The sequence below is a fragment of the Schistocerca serialis genome, chromosome 6, assembly GCF_023864345.2.
Source record: "Schistocerca serialis cubense isolate TAMUIC-IGC-003099 chromosome 6, iqSchSeri2.2, whole genome shotgun sequence".
NCBI classification, from domain to species: Eukaryota; Metazoa; Arthropoda; class Insecta; order Orthoptera; family Acrididae; genus Schistocerca; species Schistocerca serialis.
The window spans coordinates 503,549,118-503,559,098 of NC_064643.1; positions in this window are offsets into that span (position 1 = coordinate 503,549,118).

Below are 9,981 nucleotides of genomic sequence, written 5' to 3' on the forward strand. Positions count from 1 at the left end.
TGGCCGAGCGGTTCTAGGCGCTACAATCTGGAACCGCGCGACCGCTACGGTAGCAGGTTCGAATCCTGCATCGGGCATAGATGCGTGTGGTGTCCTTAGGTTAGTTAGGTTTAAGTAGTTCTAAGTTCTAGGAGACTGATGACCTCAGAATTTAAGTCCCATAGTGCTCAGAGCCATTTGAACCAATTGGCTATAAATAACTGGTTGTTGTGTGTCGTGTGGGGTCCGTTTGTGTTCTTTGGGTTCGGTTCCCCTGTCTGTGTCGTCTGGCTGACGGGGCACAGCTGGTGGTGCTAGTGAGTTTTTCTGTGATGCAGGGTTTTGCTGAAATTTCATTGTTTACTTGCATATTCGGTTAGTTTTCTCTAGGAAAACTGTTTTTTGGGCGGTTGTGCTTACATGTATGGTTGTGATCGCAGTTCCCCAGATTCTGGATAAAGTGACTGTTCGAGTGTCTAGAGTTTTTGTACAGTCGTGTGGCGAGCTTTTCTGGATACCTGCTCGAGTTTAGAGTCTCAATTTACTATTTAAGTCCGCAGTGTGTGTACACCTTGGAGCATTGCTTATGATTTGTAGCATCTTCTTCTGTATAATCTGCAGGCGACGCAGACATATTGGAGCTGCGTATCCTCAGGCTGGAACTTTGAACGTCACACGGTTCTTCGAGCTAGCCCATACGATGCCTGTATTGTCAGTTTCTTACAACCGCTGTCAGAAGGGAGTTGTAGCTAATGGTGATTACCTTGAAGGCCAGTAATGGTATTTTGTTCGTAATTCTAATAATATCCTTTGTTTTCTGAGACAATTCATCGAATCCTTCAGACGCTCCTTGCACATTCGGTTTACAAGATGTAACTTCCACAACATTGTGTCACTCATTAATGCTAGTATCTGGGGGGGGGGGGGGGGGGGGGGAAATGTAGCTGTTGGTAACATATGTGATCAGTGAAATTTGAAATAGTGCTGACGATAATGATTCTTTAAAAAATAATTTAGTTTCATGAGCGAAACACAATTGAACCTTTATGTTAGTACCCTCAAAAAATTTCATTTTCCACTTTAGCGCGTAATTTCTCCCAGATCGTGAAATGAAAAGTCCGCGTGTCTGGGCTTTGAGTTCCATTCCGGGCAGATCGGTCGACTGCTACAAGGTTTTTATTTTGAAGATTTCGGCGACTTGCTAGTCGATGATAATGATGATGAGATAAAAACACACACACGCACACACACACATACACACACACACACACACACAGACACACACACACACACACACACACACACACACACACCATACACACAGTCCCAAGTGAAGAAAGTCCTCGATCCGGCTGGGAATCGGAACGACCCCCAGGATGGGAACTCCTGCTTTAGAGAAATGTCATATTTTTAGAGTGTTTCATTTCATAACTGAATAACTTCAGGCTTGTACTATTGCAGGCCAAATGAAACGAAACGGTTAAAAATAAACCTCAATGCATTTATTTCCAAAACATATTTCTGGTAGCAGCTCTAGTAACTTCCAAATTTGGGGCTCTTTCATGTTGTGTTAGAGCACCTAATGTTGTATTCCCGGCTGTTGAACACGCAAGTTCAATGCTAATAGTTTTAAAGGAGCAGCGGCGGTCACTGCACAATTTCCAGAATTATTCATGTACCGCCGGGAATGATTCTTAATTTCATGACAGAACGCGGTTGATAAATCTATGGCACAGGGAACAAGAAGGTCAACTATGATCGGAAGTTTTTCTAGGCCTTATCCCATAAAATTGCTAACGGGCTTGGCTCAGTGTAACACGGATTACCGCTAGATCATCGAAGTTAAGCGCTGTGGGCTTGGCTAGAACTCGGATGGGTGATCGTCAGGGTCTGTCGAGCGCTGTTGGAAAGCGGGGTGCACTCAGCCCTTGTGAGGCCAAGAAAACTGGCAATGGCACATCTGCATCCAGTGACGCCTATCGGCTGACACGGCGGTCGGTCGATAGTGCTGGGCATTCCGAGGCCTGTTCGGACAGAGTTTAGGGCTTATCCCATAAAATCATTAGGTCGTCTGGTGTGTGGCGCCATATGAAAATTTGCGGTTTGTGCTTTTATTGAACTGGGACAGATATGCGAGTTACGAATCCGAGTGTTTCGAATGAATTTAGATACTCTTCATGATATCCTCCCTAACATGCCACAGATTTTAATTTCAATAAATTTCCAATGTGGAACTAAGTGTAAGGAAGAAAAAGGAAGACACAGTGCGCACAAGTAAATTCAATCTCGCAAGAGTTATTCGAGACAGCACCATAATTTAGATTGATAACCAGTTCACAAGCATACTGAGAGTTTTCACAGACATGTGAATGTCTGGATGATGTTCTGGGTAACATACATCTATATTTCGAAAGCCGCATTACGTATCTCGTTGCAGGTACTTCTGGTAGGAATATAGTTTCCCTTTTTCCCTGTTCCACGCGCTAGTAGTGCTCCGGAAGTAACTGTTAATGAGCCTTCTTACGAACTCAAATTAGCCTGACTTCCCTGTCGTGATCAGTTTGCGAGACGTACAGCGATTGGACAAAAATTTGGGAACAACAGAAACACAACACATTACCATGCATAGTACAGTGTAGGCAAACCTTGTAGGCAAACTGTTTGCATCCAAAAGATACTCTGCTCATCTGGGAATGGATAGTGCAAATTCTGTTGTTCTTATAACATTCTTCGTGCAAAACAGTGGCACGCTCAGTAAACGATGATGGGGTAGATAGTGATCAGGCACTCTTCTCGAACATGCATACCACAGAAGCTCAATAATATTGACATCTGGTGACCATGGTGGCCAGGGGAGATGCGACAATTCATCCTCGCGCTCACAGAACCAGACCTGGACGATGCGAACTGTGTGGACAGTGGCTCTGTCGCCTAGGAACACCGCATCGCCATTGGGGCACCAACATTGTACCACTGTATGAACCTGATCAACGAAAATGGCTACATAATAAAAAATGGTTAAAATGGCTCTAAGCAATATGGGACTTAACATCTGAGGTCATCAGTCCCCTAGACTTAGAACTACTCAAACCTAACTAACCTAAGGACATCACACATATCCATGCCCGAGGCAGGATTCGAACCTGAAACTGTAGAGCACCGCGGTTCCTGTCTGAAGCGCCTAGAACCGCTCGGCCACAAGGCCGGCCCCACATAATCCTTAGCAATAATACGACCTCGCAGAGTACCCACGGGGTTCATCGAATACCACGACATTGCTATTCAAATCTTCGTCGAGTTCTTGAGATGAAACTTCCTGGCAGATTAAAACTGTGTGCCCGACCGAGACTCGAAGGTCCCGAGTTCGAGTCTCGGCCGGCACACAGTTTTAATCTGCCAGGAAGTTTCATATCAGCGCACACTCCGCTGCAGAGTGAAAATCTCATTCTTGAGATGAAGTTGGAAACATTGTGCAACAAGACACATCCGACCAAATGAGTTTCTTTCTTTGCTGCGTAGTCCAGGTTTTATGGCTTCGGCACTACGTTTGCCTCTTAAAGGCATTTACATAAATGATGAACGGTTTTGGAATTCCACCTCGAGCTGCTTATGTTTCTTCCGTGTTCTTTTGGTGCAGGCAAACTCCGCGAGGGCGACATGTAGTTCTGCAGCGGTCGTCTTCTTACTTTTCGTCAGAACACTCTTTAATGACCGTCTGCCACGATCGCTCAACACTCACTTTCGTCAGCGTTGTGGCTTAGCAGATGATATTTTTCCGCTTTCCCTGAATGCGATATAAATCTTCGATATGAGTCCCTTGAAACACTCCCTTGAAACACCAAACACCGCCTACTTTGGTTGCGGTAGCACGTACCATACGAGCACCAACAATTTACCCGTGCTCAGATTCACTGAGCTGCGACGTAATTCACTCACAACTATACGGAACACAGTTCTGACTTGCAACGTATTGAGAACATTCACGGGTGCCGTTGGTGGTCAAATACAACATCCTTGGTTAACATCTGCATTGATGTTCAAACATGATTTTCTCGCGGTGTTTCCACATTTTGCTCCAACCCACGTACGAATGTGTGAAGTGGAAACACTTTGCTTGACCTTGAATTTTAATATTCGTCCTCTACATGATTCACAACGACTCTGTTGCACTATCTGACAACGGAGTTTGACCAGCATCTCTTTAACATTCTCGCACCTGCTAAACGAACCCGTGGCGAGACACTGCGCTATTCGTCCTCTGCTCGTTTATTGACGATACCCTACTCTGGTCTCAAATTGGCGATCAGTATTTAAGAGTCGACCAAGCATGTCTGTTAGCATAGCATAGCATAGGTGGAAACCCAGTACTAAGCAAAGAAGGGAAAGCAGGAAGGTGGAATGAGTATATAGAGGGTCTATACAAGGGCCATATTCTTGAGGACAATATTATAGAAATGGAAGAGAATGTAGATGAAGATGAAATGGGAGATATGATACTGCGTGAAGAGTTTGACAGAGCACTGAAAGACCTAAGTCGAAACAAGTCCCTGGGAATAGACAACATCCCAGTAGAACTAATGACAGCCTTGGGAGAGCCAGGCCTAACAAAACTCTACCATCTAGTGGGCAAGATGTATGAGACAGGTGGAATACCCTCACACTTCAAGAAGAATATAAGAATTCCAATCCCAAAGAAAGCACGTGTTGACAGATGTGAAAATTACCGATCTATCAGTTTAATAAGCCACGGCTGCAAAACACTAACACGAATTCTTTACAGACGAATGGAAAAAACTGGTAGAAGCCGACCTCGGGGAAGATCAGTTTGGATTCTGTAGAAATGTTGGAAAACGTGAGGCAATACTGACCCTACGACTTACCTCAGAAAAAAAATTAAAGAAAGGCAAACCTACGTTTCTAGCATTTGTAGCCTTAGAGAAAGCTTTTGACAATGTTGACTGGAACACTCTCTTTCAAATTTTAAAGGTGGCAGGGGTAAAATACAGGGAGCGAAAGGCTATTTACAATTTGTACAGAAACCAGATGGCAGTTATAAGAGTCGAGGGACATGAAAGGGAAGCAGTGGTTGGGAAGGGAGTGAGACAGGGCTGTAGCCTCTCCCCGCTGTTATTCAATCTGTATATTGAGCAAACAGTAAAGGAAACAAAAGAAAAATTCAGAGTAGGTATTAAAATCCATGGAGAAGAAATAAAAGCTTTGAGGTTTGCCGATGACATTGTAATTCTGTCAGACACAGCAAAGGACTTGGAAGAGCAGCTGAACGGAATGGACAGTGTCCTGAAAGGAGGATATAAGATGAACATCAACAAAAGCAAAACGAGGATAATGGAATGTAGTCGAATTAAATCGGGTGATGCTGCTGGAATTAGATTAGGAAATAATACACTTAAAGTAGTAAAGAAATTTTGCTATTTGGGGAGCAAAATAACTGATAATGGTCGAAGTAGAGAGGATATAAAATGTAGAATGGCAGTGGCAAGGAAAGCGTTTCTGAAGATGAGAAATTTGTTAACATAGAGTATAGATTTAAGTGTCAGGAAGTCGTTTCTGAAAGTATTTGTATGGAGTGTATCGAAGTGAAACGTGGGGGATAAATAGTTTAGACAAGAAGAGAATAGAAGCTTTCGAAATGTGGTGCTACAGAAGAATGCTGAAGATTAGATGGGTAGATCACATAACTAATGAGGAGGTATTGAATAGAATTGGAGAGAAGAGAAATTTGTGGCACAACTTGACTAGAAGAAAGGATCGGTTGGTAGAGCATATTCTGAGGCATCAAGGGCTCACCAATTTAGTATTGGAGGGCAGCGTGGAGGGTAAAAATCGTAGAGGGAGACCAAGGGATGAATACACTAAACAAATTCAGAAGGATGTAGGTTGCAGTAGGTACTGGGAGATGAAGAAGCTTGCACAAGTTAGAGCAGCATGAAGAGTTGCATCAAACCATTCTCTGGACCGAAGACCACAACAACAACAGTATAGGTAATAAAAAGAATGCAGCCTATCTGGACCATGTTTTCATTCTCAAAACACTTTGAGGATGTGGAACCTCACGAAATTAAAATAAAAATAAAATCTGAATTTTCTTTCAAGGATATCTTAGATTTTCTCAGGATCTGTCCATTTAATATAAGCGTGGCATCTGCTTTCCCTAAAACTTTTTTTATGATGTCGTTCCACTTTTGATGGCTCCGGACTGATAATGTCTTGACATTGTATTGTTGCTACTGTTCCGAGTGATATACAATTAACAGCTTAATTCGACAGAAATGCGCCATTTTTGTTATTTATATCGACACGTAATACGCTGCGCAGCATTATCAGTCTGTCCCTTCGCGACGCTGTTCCCCAAAGTATAATTATTCGACGCTAATATGGGAGTACAGAATGATTTGATATTTATTCTTGTACACGTAATCGAAATGCTCTTCAGATCAAGATGATACCCATAAGAAAGAAAAATAATCCGAAAATAAGGTAAATGGTGACATTCTCAGTTAGTCATGTTCTCAACTGCTCACGTTCTATAACTACTTAGGAACAGCACTGAAAGAGGCAATGTGACGTGGAAGGAAAGCATAAAATTTTCAGTACGAATGAGGTATTTAGATTTCTGTCGAGAAATTCGCGTACGGGACGCTAGTTCGACTGGCAGTAGAACACGGCTCCTCGTTTCGAACTCTTATTAAGCAGGCTTGACAGGAAACATCGAATGAATTCAGAAATGTGGTACTAAATCGTAACGGCCATGTGCAGCCAGTCAAAAATTGTAAGAGATGATCGATGAACGTAAGTGGGTATCTATGGAGGAAAAGTGACGTTCTTCTCGCTAGAGCCATGGTAGAAATATATCGTCAACACTGCAAATACTTTTTATCAAAACTACGTACTAGACATGCACAGTTACGCCAAGAAGAGACAAGTACAGCCGGATAGAGAAGTGACTATCCCTTCACGAGTCACGAGGAAGCTTTCTTCGGAATGCTTCTCTCGCAGTCAAGAAGAGACTGTCAGAGCTTAATTAAATATGATACGAATAATTATATTTCATAAGTGACCAACATCTAAGTCTTGAACTGAAAGCTCACAGTTTTATATCGTGGCTTCACGGTAAACATACCGCTTAAACTTGACACAATTAAATGTCTCGAAAATATATAGTACCAACAAAATGTTCTAGGTGAAAAGTTAATATTAGTAAGAGAGACGCTTCTTTTGGTATTACTGACTGCCTCCTAACTATCCCTCCTGCGTGGGAGGCATCAGTTTTGTATTTTCAAAAGGGAACCCGCTTTTTTTGCTTACTCAGATAATAGGCCAAAAACACGTACGGTTTACTCAAACCATTGTTTTCCATTTCTGATAGACGGCGCTGTATTACACAAATGTCAAATGTGCCTGTTTTTGGAATTAAGAACTGACGAATTTGATTCTACATTTCATGATGTAAATGAAAACTTTTGTGTTCTAATGGTCGATATTGACGTTCAAACGTTGCAAATGCTAACATTTTTCTGTTCTCTATGGAGATGGTTGTTGTGAGTCCCTAAACCATCGGTGGCCATCTTCGAACACCGTCACTGGTTAGACTGATTACGGTGTGTCTTTGCATCCCACCGTTGTAACTCTTGCGCTCGCCACTATACGGCTTCTGGCGGAAAACAAAACACATTCATTGTACTGCTAAAATATCCCTGAAGTGATAGTGATAGGCACACCTGCCAATGATTCTCGCCGAATCAAGCACCCCTATGGTGAGAGACAAGCAGACTCGCCGATATCAAGCATCCCGATGGGATCAGAAGACTATTAAATCCACTTTCTTGTTCCTGGATCACGCTAAACCTAGTTTCTAGCCAGACACTGAAACGGCTAAACGTATTGTACTGTACGATCAAATCTGAAATATTAAAGCAAATTTCGAACATAAACATCAACCGTTAAAACACAAAGATTTACATTTACATCGTGAATGAAGTGTAGAATCAAATGCATGGATTATTAATTAAAAAAACAAGCACACTTGGTATTTGTCGGTTATAGTGAATGGGACACAATGTTTTGCGTACACCGTACGTATTTTTTAGCGTAGAATCAGAATATACCAGAAAATGGGGTTCCCATTTGAAAACACAAAATTGACTCCGCACACGCAGGAGTGATGGTGAGGAGGTGGTCAGTCGTAGCACAAACAGATGTCCCCTTTGTTAATATTTAGAAATATTTCAAAAGCCATTTAAGTATTTAAGCGATCTTGGCCTTTGAATTATTTCTACATCAGTGTGATCGCCCCACTACGCACTATGTGTTCGCTGCAAAAAACTAATATTTAGCTTTTCACCTCATATATTTTTTTCGTATGATTCGTCGTTTTCGAGATTTTTCATTGTCTCAGCTTAAATCAGACACTCTGTATACAGAGTGAACCAAAACTCCAACATAGCGTCAGAGGAGGTAGTATGGACCAAACAAGAAAAAAATGTTCAGTAAACGTCGGATCTGAAGTGCATACTTTAACATCTACGAGCACACGTTCATCTTCGCTACTGTGAAACACACATCAGTTCTTGAAGAATGCATTTCAGAGCCCATGTTAACTTGACACATTTTTCTCATTTACCATCTCTGAAAATTTGTCGTTGGCGTTTTAGTTACTCCTGTTTATAAAGCAGGAAACATGGAAACATGGAAATGGGATTAAAGTTCGGGGAGAAGAAGTAAATTCTGGAGGGATTGTCAATGACACTAATTCCGTCAGAGTCATCGAAGGGCACTGAAAAGGAAACGACAGTGTCTTGAAAAAAAGTTGTATGATGGTCAACCGAAGCAAAACAAGAGTAAGGGGGTGTCGTTGAATTAAATCAGAGGATACTGAGAGAATTAGATACCCATCCGAAGATTGGCTAGCAAAAAAGCTGAGACAGTGAAAATACAGACTTTCGATAAGGAGAAAACATTTACTGGGTAGGAGAAGTACGTAAACATCTAATAATAAGTGATGTACTAGGAAATCTTTTCTGAACGTAGGTCTAGAGTGTGGTCTTATTCGATAATCAAACGTGTACGATAAAAAGTGCAAATAGGAAGACTATAAAAGCTTTTAAAAGTGGTACTGCAGAAGAATGCTTAAGATTAGGAGAGAAAGAAAATAGATTTATGGCAAAATTCGAGTACGTGAAGAGATAGATTTATAAGCCACATCATCAGGCATCATGGGAAAGTTTATCTGGTGATACGGGAAAATGAAAACTGTAGAGGTGGATGAAAGCTTGAATGCAATAGCCGGATTCGAGTGGATGTACTGTAGATTTCAGTTACTACGCTCATCACTTCGAAAAACTGAATTGAGAAGTAAGGTATTTTTGTTATAATGTTTTACTTTAATACAAAATGTTGTTAGTCTTTCAGTTACAATTAAACACTCTGTACACATGCCAGCTCTCCTTTCTTCGTAATTAAAACGAAAATGCAGCATATTATTGGTTCAAAAGCACGTGGATATTTTATTTTTTATCCAATAAATATCTTATTGAATAAACTCTTTTACAGAAATAGCATCTTGTTGCCGCGAAAGTTACGCCATACGATTCATAAGCAACTCGAGAAAATTGGAGGTTTAATGTAAGGTCTCTTAGCTTTTACCTTAAATATTTTTTGGCATGATGTACTGTTTATAGAATGGAAAGGAATACATTATTTCATTTTCGACTCAACTCGAGCGCCACAGATGAAATATCAGTCGCTATAGTAACTGAATGAGGTAGGTGGATATATGGCGATAGTCTCAATAAAATTACAATTCTTTTCCTTCGGTGACATAATAGTATTTAACATGAATCAATGGAGATTCAATAGATAAAAAGTTTAGGAAGAGAAGTCTACTGATGTCATCATTATATTCTATATCTGTCTCATTTGAGAGTAGATAAGCTATTAAATTGTCAGCCCGGTACATTACTTTTAGCGAGGCGCAGGGGACAT